The following is a 17,364-nucleotide window of genomic DNA, read 5'->3' as shown; positions in this document are numbered from 1 at the left end:
GAGGTCATACAAGGCCCCCAAAGGACAATCAATCATGAGATTGGGAAACGTGATACAATATGTGTTAAGGCAAGAGATTTAGAATTAATGCCCCGAGATTGATGGAGGTCTGTCTTCATGTGAAAACATCTCTATAGTAAGGAAGCAAGCTTGATAGCCTAAAAGAGCCAGAGCCTGCCTTGCTTGGGCTTTGCCTGATAGAAGACTGTGACTCAGTTAGTGGCATGGCTTACTTAGGTGAGATGCGATTCCCTCGGTGACACTCTGGAGCAGAACCTGAACTGTGCTTCAGAGATAAAGGAGTTCAAGACCTCCTGTACTCGTTGCCTCTGATCATGAGGGAAAGGGTAGAGAGCCATCCAAATAAGAGCAAAATAGTAAGAAGTAACAGGGGAAAGGAGTAAAAGACAGGTGGGGAAATGATTTCTGATTTTCAGAGTGGACCTAGGAAACATGCTTCAGGTTTGTCCAATGGATGCACAGTTCCGGAGGGAAGAGAGTCATCTAAGTCTGCTGCTTAAGTTGTTTCCTTTGGTAGAAAATGTGTTTTATTTATACAAAATATTATTTGTAAAAAAAACTAGAAACACTGTGTTATAAATTTAAAGCTTGCTTCCAAAGATACAGGAAAACAAGAAAAATGTGCCTGGAGTTAAGTAAGAGGAGACCTAATTAGCATTCTTATAGAATGAGCTGTAGATTTACGGAGACACAAAAGGGAAAAATACCAGAGCACCAGACTAGCACATCAATCATTTGAAATTGTCTGACAGTCCTGAAGAGGATATCCTGGCTGCAGAAAGCACGGAGCTGTCTTAAGGCTAGGGGCCCAGGTCAGAACTTAATAAGAACAAAAGATGAGCAATTTTGAGAGGAACCAGCTGGCTTAAGGTGATCCAAAGTGCACAGATGTTAAAGGCTTACTGTTCCAACAATACTGTTACTGACACAAGAAGAACAGAATAACCATTAAAAAAAAAAGTAACAAAACTTGATTTACCACGTTGACCCTTGGGATCTAACAATATATGTATTTCTGTTCTGCCATACTAATTTTCTTTTTTTTTAATTTTTATTTTCAGTACATTAAATTTACTCATAAGAACATTCTAAAAATGTACAATTTTCCCTTTTTAATACCATATAATAAAACATAAAAAAACACTAAACAGAATACTTGACGTTTACAATTCACAATCAAATTAGGAGAATCTTAAATATTTACAAAACTGTATATCTTTTTAAAAACACTTATTAAGTTACATGCAATTTTTTAGAATTGGTATAAAAGAATGGCTCAAAAATGGGAGAATTTTCCTTCATTCCTAAAAAGAAAACATCCAATAGAAGATTCTTGAGTACCATATCTACTTTAATGTTATTTTATTTTGTGTCTTCTGGTTGATGACTGTGAGAAAGAACAGAATTTATTATAAAACTTGAAAAAATGTAGCTGATCTTTCTTAGAAATATATATATATATAGCATAGCTGATCTTTCTTAGAAACATATGTATATATATATATATAATCCTGTTGATGTGATATCTTTAAGTAGGTTTTTTAAATGGTCTAAGCACAATAACTAAGAATCTATAATTTCCTTTATGCTTGCATCAAAATTCCTCGAACTCTTAACACAGGTGGTTTTGTGGCAAGTAGAGAGATGTTAGATCACACATCAATTATGAACTTTTTGATGTGGTTATTGAATGTAAAAGGGAGTAATCTAACACATAAAATCTAAGCGGTTGGAGTCATGGGAATAATCAGGAACTGAAAACAAAGTGGTTTGGAAAATGTTCATTTTGCTAGCGCAGAGTATGTTGCATATAAGCCGTAAAAGTTATTTTTCCATCTTTAAGACTGTGGCCATTATCTTCTATCAATGACACTGAATATTTTGTGAGTGTAAGAAATGTTACTGATAATTACACGGAAGCATTACGTACCCTAGAAAAGAGTCACTATGTACTACCTTTTAAAAATATTTAAAATGAATCATTCACCATATATAGTAGAATCAACTATCTCAAAGATACCCAACTTTATTTAGCAAGGAGTATTAAATACTTGGGGGCTTCCCAGGTGGCTCAGTGGTAAAGAATCTGCCTGCCAAGCAGGAGACTTGAGCGCAATCCCTGAGTCAGGAAGACCCCTGGAGAAGGAAATGGCAACCCATTCCAGTATTCTGGCCTGGGAAATCCTATGGACAGAGGAGCCTAACAAGCTACAGTCCATGGGATTGCCGTCATGACTTAGCAACTAAATAGCAGCGGCTACAGCATAAAGTACACAATAATAAAAAGCTTTTATGCCTGTCTCTGTGGCATTATTGAGTACATGGGTTGGCCATGTGAAAATTCCTCGTTGCATGCACCATGCCATACATGGAGACTTCCTCATTTGTTCTTACATGAAGATGTGAAAATAATAATATTAAAAGTGTTCCTCTGTGACTAGTTGTCTCCATTTTCAATTCTAGGACAGAGTAACTGCATAAATAAGCAGAATTTCAAATTTGATTATCAAAATCTGTAAGTATATCACGTTCATTTTGTTATTTGTATTCAGAGAACGTGAAAGAGAGGCTATCTAATTTCACTGCAGCTTGCTTCCTTTTTTAAAAAGAAAACATCAAAATAGTTTCATGGAGATGAGCTTTGAAGCACGGCTTAAACATACTCTTTTTTTTCTTTCTTCTAAGGTTAGTGTCACTTCAAAAATAAAAATAAGCACTCTTATTGGAACTTTAGGAATAATGCTGGGTATAAACAGGCTTAGAATATACTTAACTGTAGTAATCCTTCCCGACACACATAGAGATGAATTGATAACTGGATTTGGCATTTCAAATATTTTTTACCCAAGGCAAGGGCTTTAAGGTGTTTTCTTGGTATTAGAGAGTTTAGAGATGAAAAAGGTGCCATTTATTATTTTCTCTTTCTGTCAGCTTAGGACTTCTGTTTGCAATCATGTTTATAATACTAGGCATAACTGTTCTTAAATGTCTTACCTGTTGAAGAATGTTCCATTCAATGTGTATCCAAGGTTTTGTCTGAATAGTAGTCTGATAAAATCAGCTAAGGTAATTTATTGGAAGAAAACTTGAACTTGGGATCATAAGTGAGTTCTAATCAGGAATCTGCAACATAGTTTGTGTTGATCTCAATCAAATCACTTCCTCTCAGGTCCCTATTTTCTCATATGAAATGCAAGAGGTAGGTTGTAAGTTTCCTCAGTGTGAAATTAATTCCATTAATTAGGCATCAAATAAACAAGTCATTTAATTATGTTAACCACATCAGCTGGTTAGTTCAGCCAAAATATTTAAACAATTTACAATAAGACTATGAACAATCAGAAAACTTCATTGTTATAGCTTAAGAACTATCTGCTTTCTTAATATTGGTACTACCTTGCCAAGTAATAGCAATTTAAAAGATCTTTCTGTCAAAAATTGTAATAGTATACCATTTTCCTTCAGTATTATCTAAAAGAATATAATCACAGCTTACTTATTGTTGGGGCCATAGACTATAAATGTAAAAGTGATTAACTTTCACAATCCTACTTTCCCATGGGATTCAAAGAAGAAAATATCTGTCCTCCTTGTTTAAAAAAAAGGAGTGGTTACATATATTCCTATTCCTCCAAAAAGCAGAATATCCAAATGGAAAGGGTCGTTAAACCCTTTTATTAACTTGATAGCCCACTTATTTGAATAATTTTCTCTTCACCAGAACTGATAGGATACTTTACTATGTCAACAGATTATTTCTGATTGCAGACATAACCTCACAGTATTCTTATAATGAAATAAAGCACAGAATTTCAAGTCAGGAGATTTGGATGCAAGAATCTATTCTATCACCTATCATATACATATGATTAGGGTAATTCAGCATCTTTGAACTTCAGTTTCCTTATTTTTAACAAGGAAGCAGTAATACTTGTCTCTGGAGGTGTTGTCTGAATGCAATGAAATAACGAATGAATCATAAAGGCTGGTATGCATTGTTAACATTAACTCCTTAAAAATATTCAAAATAATTAATAGTTCATAAATCATGTTATTTCCATTTGCCTACATACAGATAACATCATACGTTTATGGTAATATTATTAAAATTTGAATATTAAAAGGGAAGTAAAGAAAGGAAATGGAGCAGACATTTCTTGAGCACTCTGCCACACCATCAGGAAGTCAGATGATAGCTTTATTTCTAACTCCTACATAAAGTACTTTCTAACTTCTGTGTTAGAAATGGCCTTGCATGTTTTCAACTCCACAAGAGAAGGGAACTAAAAATCTTTCTGGGTGCTATAAATGTGGAATAAAGAATAGCTGCTCAAATATGGAGAAATTCCAGGTTTTTTCCCCTCCACTCTTTCACTCCATTTCTCCAAATTTTATTTTTTTAATATATAAACCATTCATAAGTATATAGCCTAAAAGTCTAATGGATGTGGCTGCACACCAAGCTGTGAACTGATTTCCTTATCAGAAGGCTGCTATTCAAGTTGGAATCCAGGTGGATTTTTAACTGAAATGGCATGAGGAAAAAAAAATGAAAAAAGCAAAACCTTCTTCATTATGAATGTGAGATAATTACTTTTCAAAAATTGCAGCCCTAATCCAAGAAGGGGCCACAAGGTTTAATTGTGGGTGTGCTATTTACAGATTAATTAGGACATTTAACTTCATTTTTTATACCACAGAATTAATCCCATAAAAATTAGTGATCTCGAAGGAGTCAGTTGTCAACTCTGACAGGATCTCTTTGCCATAATCTATTAAAATGCCGCTTTTATCTTGTCTTGCCTGTGTCATATTTTATGGATTTTTTCATAAACACTGCCTATACTTCATAAATGTCTCAATTTTCTAGTCTATTAACATTACTTCAAAAGCAATTGATAAAAGAGTAGGGCATGCATGAAATAATACACCAATAATGTGAAGTGCTGGAGGCAAGAACAGTGGGTAGGATCTGCACAGCTTGTGAGCTGAAACAATGAAAGGATATTTTATCTACTACAATAAAGAAACAAATGATCATTTTTGATAGTAGAAAAAAGATTGCTAGTAATTGGGCGGATGAAAAATGGGTTACACAGAAAATACAGCATATTTTGAAAATGAAACTGAAATGAGAAAACAAACATCTCCAAGTATATGTTTACATTATGGGAAACACTTTCTCTTTGGTTACTAAAGATTTGGCATTCAACTTGATTTAGCTTAGATATGATATTCTTATTCTATTTATAAACAATATTTCCTTTGTATGCATATATTTAACCTATTAACATATATTTATTAAGTAAAATAAATGTTGAAATTGCTTTTTAAATTTTTAATGACTATTATTTTGGTTTTTGAAATCATTTAATTTTTCTTTTGAATGTATAGATGATTTATCTATAGCATCCTCTTTATATTTTTAAAGCAGTAATATATGACCTTATGGCAGAGAGCGAAGAACTAAAGAGCCTCTTGATGGAAGTAGTAGAGGAGAGTGAAAAACTTGGCCTAAAACTTAACATTCAGAAAACTAAGATCACGGCATCTGGTCCCATCACTTCATGACAAATAGATGGGGAGACAGTGGCAGACTTTATTTTCACGGGCTTCAAAAATCACTGCAGATGATGACTGCAGCCAAGAAATTAAAAGACGCTTGGTCCTTGGAAGAAAAGTTATGACCAACCTGGACAGCATATTAAAAAGCAGAGATATTACTTTGCCAACAAAGGTCCATCTAGTCAAAGCTATGGTTTTTCCAGTAGTCATGTATGGATATGAGAGTTGGACTATAAAGCAAGCTGAGCACCAAAGAACTGATGCTTTTGAACTGTGACGATGGAGAAAACTCTTGTGGGTCCCTTGTACTGCAAGGAGATCCAATCAGTCCATCCTAAAGGAGATCAGTCCTGGGTGTTCACTGGAATGACTGATGCTGAAGCTGAAACTGCAATAGTTTGGCCACCTCATGCGAAGAACTGACTCACTGGAAAAGACCCTGATGCTGGGAAAGATTGAAGGCAGGATTAGAAGGGGACGACATAGGATGAGATGGCTGGATGGCATCAGCAACTCGATGGAGTTTGAGCAAGCTCTGGGGATTGGTGATGGGCAGGGAAGCCTGGCGTGCTGCAGTCCATGGGGTCACAAAGAGTCAGACATGACTGAGCAACTGTACTGTACTGTACTGTAATATATGATCTAGATTGACATAATGAAATGAGTATCTTACCTGAATTTGTGCCACAAATTTAATTCACAGTTATGTAATCAGACTTTAATAAATATAATCAGTTTTTAAATCAATCAAATAAATATATTTAAATCAATGAAATAGAAGAGAAAGAAGAGAAGGACCATTATGTAGAGGCGGAATTCCTGATTTTCCTTTCATTCTATTCTTTGTATTTTGCCACTTGATTTAGTTCAGTGAAACCATATACTGTTCTGGACTTTCATTCTTAAGATATCATGGTTTATAAAAAGTAGTGACCCTAGGTCCTAATATGCCAAGATAGTCCCATTGTTTACCTGTAGCTATCAATAATTATTCTCACTCTCAAAAAATGTTTGCCTTGAGTGACACAGTATATCATGACCTATTGAACCATGTTGTCAAATAAATATTGGAATGGATTTTTTAGTAATACATTTAATTTTAAATTTCCTGAAACCTAAAGATACTATCTGAAAGAATTAGTGTGACTTAGTGTTAAATTCATAAAAGTTCTTGGTTCTTGACTCATACTCTTTTTTTGACTTGGAAACAAGAGCATTTTGTTGTTGCTCAGGTAAGAAATAGGCTTGACTAACTCCGTTGTGATCATTCAATTCTAACACTTAGAAAGCACATGATTTTTCTCAGGCTGAGCGACAGTGATAGAATAGGTTGTTGCATTGTACTAGGGGTACTCTATGAAGCAGGCAATGTATTATAGTTGTATAAAGTATAGGGTCCATTGTAATGATGCTGTAAGTTCCTGTGACCTTACAGGGTACAGGAAATCATGATCAAGGAAATGCTGTAGTCCTCTAATGTTGCAAAGAATATCTGAGAACCCTGATCCTCAGGACTAACATTAAGAAACTGTCACCAGAATTATATGAGTCATATCCAAACTTCTCATGTAGGATAAAAGACAATAAGCAACATAATAGTTTTTTAACCTGATCTAATTTACACCTACCTCTTATTGTTCAATAGGAAACTTCATAAATATTCACCCAGTTGCTCAAGCCCCAAACCTTGGGGTTGTCCACGTTTCTTCTTTTGCCCACTGTTTGTACCAACAAATTCTACCCCTTCTAATCCCCTCTTTTCAGTCAGAGTCTATTTTTCTTCCTCACCCTCAGAAGCCTAGCCCAAGCTACCTTCATCCTTCTCTATGGTTTTACAACAGCTGTGTTACCTGATTTTCCCCACTTCTCCTCCTGCTTTCCCCCACCCCCACAATTCATTTTGCATGCCATACTCAAGGTGACCTTTCTTTAAAAGAAAATTTCAACATATTTATTTATCTAAAAAAATTTTTTTGTAGTTGCTTTACAATGACAGAGTGACTTTTTAAGAAGGTAAACTTGCAAAGATAAACAAATGAGATTTCATCAGACTAAAAAGCTACTACACAGCATAGCAAACAGTCATCATAATAAAAAGGCAAACTTTGGAACAGCAGAAAATATTTGCAAATCATGTGTCTAATAGTGGCTACACTTCTAAAATATATAAGGAATTCCTACAGCTCAATAGCAAAGAAACTAGTAACCTGAATTTTAAAATGGTCTAAAGACTTAAATACATATTTCTTCAAAGAAGATATGCAAATGACCAAAGTAATGTCACTAATCATCAGGGAAATGCAAACAAAAATCACAATGAGATATCATGTCATGCCTATTAAGATGGCCATTAAAAAAAAAGATGAAAAATATTGACAAGAATGTGGAAAAATTGGAACCCTTGTATGCTGTTAGTAGGAATGCAAAATGGTACTCCTGCTATGGGAAACAGTATGAAGGTTCCTCAAAAAAATAAAAATTGAACTACCATATCACTCAGCAGTCCCACTTCTGGGTATTTATCCATTAGAATGGAAATGAACATCTTGAAGAGATATCAGCACTCCCATGTTCCACAATAATCAATATGTGGAATCAACCTAAATACATCATTCCATGAATGGATGAATAGAAAAGAAGCTTGTGGTATATACATACAATAGCATATTATCCAACCTTTAAAAAAGAAGAAACTCCTGCCGTATGTGACGCAACATGTATGCACCTTAAAGATATTATGCTAAGTAAAATGTCACTCATAAAAGGTCAAATACTGCATGATTCTAGTTATAGGTGGTATCTAAAATAGTCAAACTCATAGAAGCAGGGAGGAGAATGTTGGTTGCCAGAGGCTGAGGTGAAGAATAAATGGGTTGTTGCTAATCAACAGATGCACACTTCTGGTTTTACAAGGCAAATAACTTCCATAGGTCTCTTGTACAACGTTGCGCCTATAGAAAACATTGTACACTTAGACATATATTAAGAGGGTAGATCTCATGCTACATGGTCTTACCATAATACTGTAAAAATTTTTAATGTAAATCTGATTGCATAATTCAGTAGTTTCCATCAATGTTGAGGATAAAATCCAAGCTCTTCACTGTGGTTTGTGAACACTACACGATAGAACCTGTCTTCCTCATCTCCTGTCATTCTCTTTTTCCCCATTCTCTAGCCACATTATCTTTTATTTAAGTCCATCCAGCAAACCTTGATATTGCCTATGCATGTCTGGTTCCCTGGTCATCAGATGATCTTTCATGAGGCCTTTCCTGACTATCTTATTGAGTACGATTTCAACCCACCCCTCACTACTTATGTATAGAGAAATGACTTATAAATTTATCTCCTTTAATCTAGATCATTCCTTAGAACTTCAGACTTTTTGACTGAAGTATAGTTGGTTTGCAACGTTGTGTTAATTTCTGCTGTACAGCAAAGTGACTCAGATACATGTACATATGTATTCGTATATTCTTTTTCATATTCTTTTCCATTATCTTTTATTACAAGATATTGAATGTACTTTCCTGTGCTATACAGTAAAACCTTGCTGTTCATCCATCCTATATACAATAGTTTGCCTCTGCATGCCTGCTAAGTTGCTTCAGTTATGTCCAACTCTTTGCAAATCTGTGGACTGTAGCTCACCAGGCTCATTTGTCCATGGGATTTTCCAGACAAGAATACTGGAGAGGGTTGCCATGCCCTCCTCCAGGGGATCTTCCTAACCTAAGGATCGAATCCCCATCTCCTGCATTGCAGGCAAATTCTTCACCGCTGAGGCACCGGGGAAGCCCTAGTTTGCCTCTGCTAATCCCAAACTCCTGATCCTTCTGTCCTTCATTCCCCTCCCCCTTGACAATCACAAGTCTATTCTCTGTATCTGTGAGTCTGTTTTTATTCCATAGATATATTAATTTGTGTCCTATTTTACATTCCACATGTAAGTGATATCATATGGTATTTGTCTTTCTCTTGCTAACTTACTTCACTTAGTATCATAATTGCTAGGGTCATCCATGTTGCTGCAAATGGCATCATTTTATCCTTTTAAATTACTGAGTGATATTCTATGATATATATGTACCACATCGTCATTATCCATTCATCTGTTGAGCTGTTTAGGCCATTTCCATTCTTGGCTATTGTAAGTAGTGCTACTGTGAACAGAGGTGTTCATGTATCTTTTCAATTATAGTTTCATATGGGTATATGGCTAGGAGTGGGATTGCTGGATCATATGGAGAGTTCCAGACTTTTATACCTGTCGTGTTGTCATCTCTTCCCAAATATGTCAAGAGAAATTAAACTTAGCAAGCCCGAACAACCACTTATGATTTTTCCCTTAAACCTTGGCCTCTCCCACTGTCCCTAAGTAAGTGACACAGAAACACTTGGTGACATCCTTCAAATCTCCCTTTCACTTACCCTCATTTTTCATATCCAAATGTAAGGGATATCATTTGATCTTCCTAAATATCTCTGCAATCCATTCACGTCTTGTCATCTCTTCCCCGGGTCGTAGTACAAGCTCCCATCATCACTCACCCAGATTATGTGAGTAGCTACCTCATTGATCATGGTATCAATTCTAGCTCTCCAGCTAGAACAATATTTCCTTAAAAGTGCATATTTGATAGTGCCGACTCCTTTACCCCTTCTCCATCACTATTTTTTCCAATTCAACCACAATGTCAGCTCCCACTCATTCATTCAACTACATTCTAGGAACTGAATATGCAGTCCTGGCCTTATACATTTATATTTTAGTAGAGAAGCAGACATTAACTACACAAATAGAATAATTTCAGATTCTACTAAGTACTGTGAAGAAAATTAATTCGGAGACAGAGATAGATAATAATTAGGAGAGGTATCACTTTTGGGTTAGAGAGTCAGTAATGTCTTTTCCCCAAGGAAAGAGGAGGCTAGAACAAGTAGGCTCTAAAATTAGAAGGTGGAAGTTAACAAATGGAATGTTTAAAATAAAGATTTGGGAAATAATTTGGTTACTGGTGATGACAAAGTTGGTCAGGGTTTCTCATGTTTTTTTGGACTGGACACAGTAAATAATATGATTTTCAAAACAACATAGAATGCCCATACATATATTATATGTATCTGAAAGAAATGTTTATGAAACAATGTTTACCTTACTTAATAAACTGATATTTTAAATTTAATCTGTGTTGAACTTTTAAGAAAAAAAACTGATTATAACTCAAATCAAAGATTATTGTTTTGGTTACTAATGGACCCAAACTTGCAGTTTGAAAGCACAGCTCTAATGACTCTAAAATCATGGCCTCTGGTATGGCACGATCTCTATGGCACTATGGCACTATGGCACTATGGAATATAGTGCCATAGATTTTATTATGGCACATTATGGCGAATAGGTAGGGGAAAAAAAATGGAAACAGTGGCATATTTTATTTTCTTCGGCTCCAAAATCACTACAGATGGTGACTGCAGCCATGAAATTAAAGATACTTTCTCCTTAGAAGGAAAGCTATGACAAACCTAGACTGTGTATTAAAAAGCAGAGCTATCTTTTGATGGCAAAGATTCGTATAGTCAAAGCTATGATTTTTCTAGTAGTCGTGAACAGATATGAGAGTTGGACCATAAAGAAAGCTGAGCACTGGAGCATTGATGGTTTTGAATTGTGATGCTAGAGAAGACTTTTGAGAGTCTCTTGGACTGCATGGAGATCAAACCAGTCAATCCTAAAGGAAATCAACCTTGAATATTCATGGGAAGGACTGATGCTGAAGCTGAAGCTCCAGTACTTTGGCCACCTGATGCAAAAACCTGATTCATTGGAAAAGCCCCAGATATTGGAAAAGATTGAGGTCAAAAGGAGAAGGATGCAGGAGAGGATGAAATGTTTAGATAGCATCACCTACTCAATGGACATGAATTTGAGCTAAACTCACTAAATTCCAGGAGATAGTGAAGGACGGGGGAACCCAGTGTGCTGCAGTCCATGGGGTTGCAAAGAGTCAGACATGGCTTAGCAACTGAACAGCAACAACAAAAATGACCCTGAGAATAGGTAGTTAAGATTGAGTGAGGCCAAATGTTGTTAAAAATGTACGATTCAGACTTCTGAGAGTCCACAGGGGCAGAAGGATTATCTGTCTCTACATGGAAACTGCCAAGGATGACAGGGGTCATGGCACAGTGGAAGACAGTGAAATAAATGCTAACTTAGCCCATGAAGGAGTTTGGTGCCAAGGTGCTTGATGATATAAAATAAGGGAAGTGGTTATACAGGCTGGTGGTTGTTTGTGCTTCTAAGAGGCCATAGGTTTTAAGAAACCGAGGAGGACACACCAGCTGAAGCCCTAGAATGTGGGGTGGAAAAAGGAAAAAGCTTCATTTTGAAAGTCTCAGGGGAAGACATGGACTTAAAATATAGCCTGGTTGCACTGTAAGTAATAAGGGGAAGAGAAATTTCAAAGAAGGGGTTATGGATATGGGGGTTTTACTGCTGTCAGATTTGGGGGCCTTTTATAGAGCCCAGGAAAAGACTTCTGGAGGTCAGATATGGGTAGGAGATGAGGTCAAATGAAAATGACCTTTTAGGCTTGGAGTGAAATGAACATGGATCTGAGTAGTCTTGATGATAAATATAAGAGGTGGGTGGTCAGTCTATACGACCTCCCTGACAAGACTTTTATGTCACCTTGTACTTCCCCTTTAATCCGTTTATCTATGTTTTGCAATTGCAATTTTATACCTATCTGTGGGATTGTTGAATCAAACTGGACTCCTTTACTAGATTAAGCACTACGCAAAAGGGGCTATCCCTCCTTTTATTCACTATTGTCTCTTAGGCACAGTGTATGACATATAGTAGGTGCTTAGCAATGATAAATTGAATAATTTAATCAAATCAGAGCTAGAAATTGTTAATGACCAAACAAGCATTGTGGGTGGGAGCAAAGCAGTATAAAGGGAGCTAGAGAGAACCAGCAGGAGATAATGTTGAATTTGCAAGGAGGACAACTTGCTGCAGTTAGTGAGACCTCTGTTAAAAATCTACAGCTCAGTTCTCAAGGACATGACCTACTTGATCTTGAGAGGAAAATACTGTGAACCTAGTGTCTGAAAGCACAGAATTAATTAAAGACTGTATTAATTACCAATAACCACCAGAAGGGTTATTAGATGGAAATCTGGGGGAGAGGGCAGAAATCTGGAGACAGCTTCAAAGATAACTCCTGCAAGGACTCAATCCTAAGGAAATAAGAATTTTTACCTTTCTATAAGTGTCTGAGAAAGCAGGGTGAACCTAGTAGAGAAGAGATGCTTTGAAGGCAATGGCACCCCACTCCAGTACTCTTGCCTGGAAAATCCCATGGACGGAGGAGCCTGGTGGGCTGCAGTCCATGGGGTCGCGAAGAGTCAGACACGACTGAGAGACTTCACTTTCACTTTTCACTTTCATGCATTGGAGAAGGAATTGGCAAACCACTCCGGTGTTCTTGCCTGGAGAATCCCAGGGACGGGGGAGCCTGGTGGGCTGCCATCTGTGGGGTCGCACAGGTCGGACACGACTGAAGCGACTTAGCAGCAACAGCAGCAGAGTGGGGTAAGGGGCTTCCAAGGGACTCAGTGTGTGAAGAATCCACCTGCAATGGGAGAGATACAGGAGACATGGGTTCAGTTCCTGGATTGGGAAGATCCCCTGGAGGAGGGCATGGGAACCTACTCCAGTATTCTTGCCTGGATAATCCCATGGACCGAGGAGCCTGGCTGGCTATAGTCCATAGGATCACAAAGAGTCAGACATGACTGAAGCGACTTAGCACACACATACAGCACAGAGTCGGGCAAAGAGAATGAAAGAAGAGAACTGAAAGCAGCATTGAAACATTTTGAAGCAGGGAGGCAGTGGACTGCAGTGAAGTAGATTCAGAAATGGAGGCACTTTGGGAAGTATGGCCGCGCCAAAAACAGCTATTTGGGAAAGAGGGAGTTAGTCAAAGTTGGAGCAAATGACTTAGCTACCTATCATTTGGGGCTCTCTCCTACCTGAGTAGTACTTGGAGTCCAGAGGTTGAAATGCCAAAGGTTTGTGGGACCTGTACTCTTCCTTGGGCTTCCAAATGTCATCCAAGACAAATATCATAAGGCGATAATACATAGCTAGGTCATCTTTGACAAAAGTCATAGCAAAGTTGAAGAATTACCTCTAGGGAAGATTTCATTCTGTTTCCATTTTAATTTTGTACTGGTCAGGAACACCGTTACATTCCTTTCACACCCATCACCCCTCACCCGCCCCCGTGCATTTACAATGCATACTCTTCATTTTTCTTGTTAAGACCTGCATGTGAGAAGTGATTTTTTTCCTTACTGGATCATCGTTCAATAGCAGAGTAGGACGCCTCTGAGCCATCACTGAGTTTCATCTTTCTGTCACAAAGGAATTCAGTGATTCACCTCTTGTAACTGAATTAACTCCTTCAGGCCAAGAGGCCACTGGGCAGCCTTTTAGAGGAAGCAATTTACTAAATGTTGACTTCGTGGCCAGAAAGGCTTAACACACATAAAAGAGAGACCAAGTATTCCATTTCTCCTCTTCAGAGTGTTGGAAATGATTAGGATTAATTATGTGTTTTTGTGTGGAAGTGATGATATGAATTTCAATGGCATATAGAAAAAATGGTTAAGCTTATTTTTTAAGGGAAACAGTTCCAGTTTAGGTCCATTATAGCTACACAATATCATTATGAGATATGAGAAGGAAATAACTAAATTATTCATATTATAATTTTATTTGTATTCTATTCTTTATTTTTCCTGTAAAATGTCCCTATTTGTTATTAGAACTAGCATGTTTTGTAAAGAGATTTATGTTAATTACACAGAAAGATGCCTTAGTCAAATTAGCAAATTCTGTAGTGAATTTCAGGATCTTTTAATGTGTGGTCTCTATGGCGCAGAATATTTCTTGCTAATGGTTCATGCCATCTATATATCTAGTGATCTTTGAACCCTATGTTCATTATTATGGTTATAGCTGTATCCAAATGGCAACATATTATTAAAATATGAAGCTCTGATTGAAGAAACTAGATATAATTGTACTTGTAAGGAAAACAAACCTTCTAGGAGTTTTCAGAAGACAAAATAATACCTTTAAAATATTATACTCAAAGTAAACACATTATGACAGATGACAAATGCCGGGCTTTCAAACAAAGAAGGAGAGACTGAACACAGTATCAAAGGCCATCTCAAAAAATTTGGTCACTTCAAAAAACTGTATTTTTTAAATAGGAGGCTTCCCAGAATTTTCTTCTGATAGATTTGAAATGTTTTATTATACAAATGAATAAATATAAAGTCACTGTTGTTTCAGCAAAATCTGAATAGTGTCACTCCTAGCTTTGTGCTATTAACTTTCAGCCCTTCAGATCTATTTCGGTGTCATGAAGGCTAGGAGCCTGAAAAAAATAATGAAAACTAGTTCCTATCACCAGCTGAATCAGTTCTATTATCACATTAGTGCTAACAGTTCAGGGAGAGAAACAGGTATCCAATACTCTTGTATCCGTCTGCAAAAGATCTTGTCTCACCACAGAGACCCAGACATGGAGGACTGGCTGAACTTAAGCTAAATGTCCTATAGATTGACCAGGAGTTGATCATTCATCTATTAAATTTCTCTAGGAGATATATTCATTATTGGTTAGGACCAGGTAGACTTTATATTTGTAGTGTATTTTTTAATGTAATAATGTCTTAATAACACTGCCAGATGTTTAGAAAGTGTGTTTACTTTGGATGCAACTATAAGGAAATGTATTTTTAGCACAGTAACCTGTTAACCTAAATATATTTTTATCAAAATAATTATTTATTTATGAAAATGTGTTTGGGGTTTGCGTGAACATTTGAACACTTGTCCTTTTAACACTAGTACTCCTTTTAGGGCTTAATTCTAAAAGCTTTCTGAGAAAGGGAAAAAGTGCTTATGTGAAGAGGCATGTGAGCTGCTAATGAATGAAGTATTAGGGGGAAAGGAGTGGCAATCACTGAAGCCAGAAAAAAAGGGTGAGAAAAGAGAATTGAGCAAAATTACAAGAAAGACAAAAGTGGGATATGAAATCAGAAATAGAGTGAAAACTATCTCAGAAACAAAGAAAAAATAAGACCCAGGGGAAAAAATGTGTATATCACAAGAAGTTACCAATCTGACAACATGATTCCCATTAATCTCTGCCCAAGCACCTTTCTTCATATCTGTCTGGTGAGCTATCTGCCTTAAGCCCTAAGGTATCACAGCATCTTTTGTAGCCAAGATGCTTGAAGTAAATCCTAGAAAATTGGGAGGGGCTGCAGATATTTAAGAGTTTATAAGAAAACTTATGTCACTTATCCTCCATTAAGTCATATCTTATAAAAACAAGCAAAAAAATATAAAATAGCCAAAAATTAACAATTACAGGATTTATATTAAAACAATTTATGAGTGGGGTATTGTGCAGTTTTATCATAGCATAAAAATCTCTAGGCTGAATTATGTTAGAATATTGTGTTTCCCTTGCTTTTGTCTACCTGGATTGCTAAACCAGTGTTTAACATATTTCCTATTCATTGTTGGTTGTCAAGTCATCAGCATATAGGTTTTCATTTTTAAATTACTATAAAACTGTAAAGACAAAAGAAAATGTCAGTGAGGTGATTTTCTGTAATGCTCCCGATTTCACTTCTTTGAGGAATAAGTTAATTTTCTGCTAATGGTTTTGGGGCCCAGGTAAGCAACTTCCCCTATTGCCTGTAAGTAACTGACATAATGGACATTATTTCTTTTAGACGAATTTGACTTATGTTGGGAACTTTTAATGTTAACTATGTGAGAATGTAGTATTTATTTCTTTAGCTTCTCAAATCCATTGTAATTACTTGGTTGGGATTATACATGCTACTTAAAAAAAATTCCATGTATCATATAAAACAAAAGTATTAAACACCTCAGCCTTCTAGTAACAAACACTGTGGCATGCACAAAGGGCAGATGCATTAGGTGGCAGAGGGAGGGACGGAAGTGGATAATTGTTTGCAGCAATGCTTTTACTGTTGTTCGAATGAGACAGACTAACAGTGGCAGCAGTCATTTTGCTGAATCAAAGTCCATGTTAGTCACATTATACACTGCCACAAAAGGTTGTTAAGGCTGGTATTAGCATGTACCACTGAGGACACTGGAAGGACTCGATCTGTCACACTAAATCGCCTTCTTGCCCTCAACCATTGAAGTCTCCAGCTCCTCTGACATGTTCTTTCATTAATGGCCTGGCCTTGACAACTGATCCTAATTGCCTCTGAACCGCACTTCATGTATTATTGGTGTCTGCCTGCCCTGGTTCATGTCAACAAGCCACTGCATGCACAGGGTGTGCCCAGTGCCTTTGCTGAAGCCATGCTCACGTTGTCTATTCCTCTGAGGGCTCTGGGTCTCACTGGGAGTAAAGTAGAAAGCTAAAGGTCTTCCTATCTCTTCTTAGTAATACTTTAATGTCATTTTGTGCTATGAAACTTCTGTAAGGACCCACTAAAACATTAAGCCAGTAATGCAACATTTTATTAGAGCACAGATGTAAATAAATACTGACTTAAATGTGCCCTTATTTCAGTAACTAGTAAAATGTGTGTTTACTGTAAATTCCCTTTTCTACTTTAAATAGTATGGTTTACCTTCTTTTTTCCTTGATTATGCATAGCAATTTCAACTTGATACATGATAATGGACAA

Source organism: Budorcas taxicolor, chromosome 10 (assembly GCF_023091745.1).
Source record: "Budorcas taxicolor isolate Tak-1 chromosome 10, Takin1.1, whole genome shotgun sequence".
Taxonomy (NCBI): Eukaryota; Metazoa; Chordata; class Mammalia; order Artiodactyla; family Bovidae; genus Budorcas; species Budorcas taxicolor.
Note: the sequence above shows the minus strand (reverse complement) of the source record.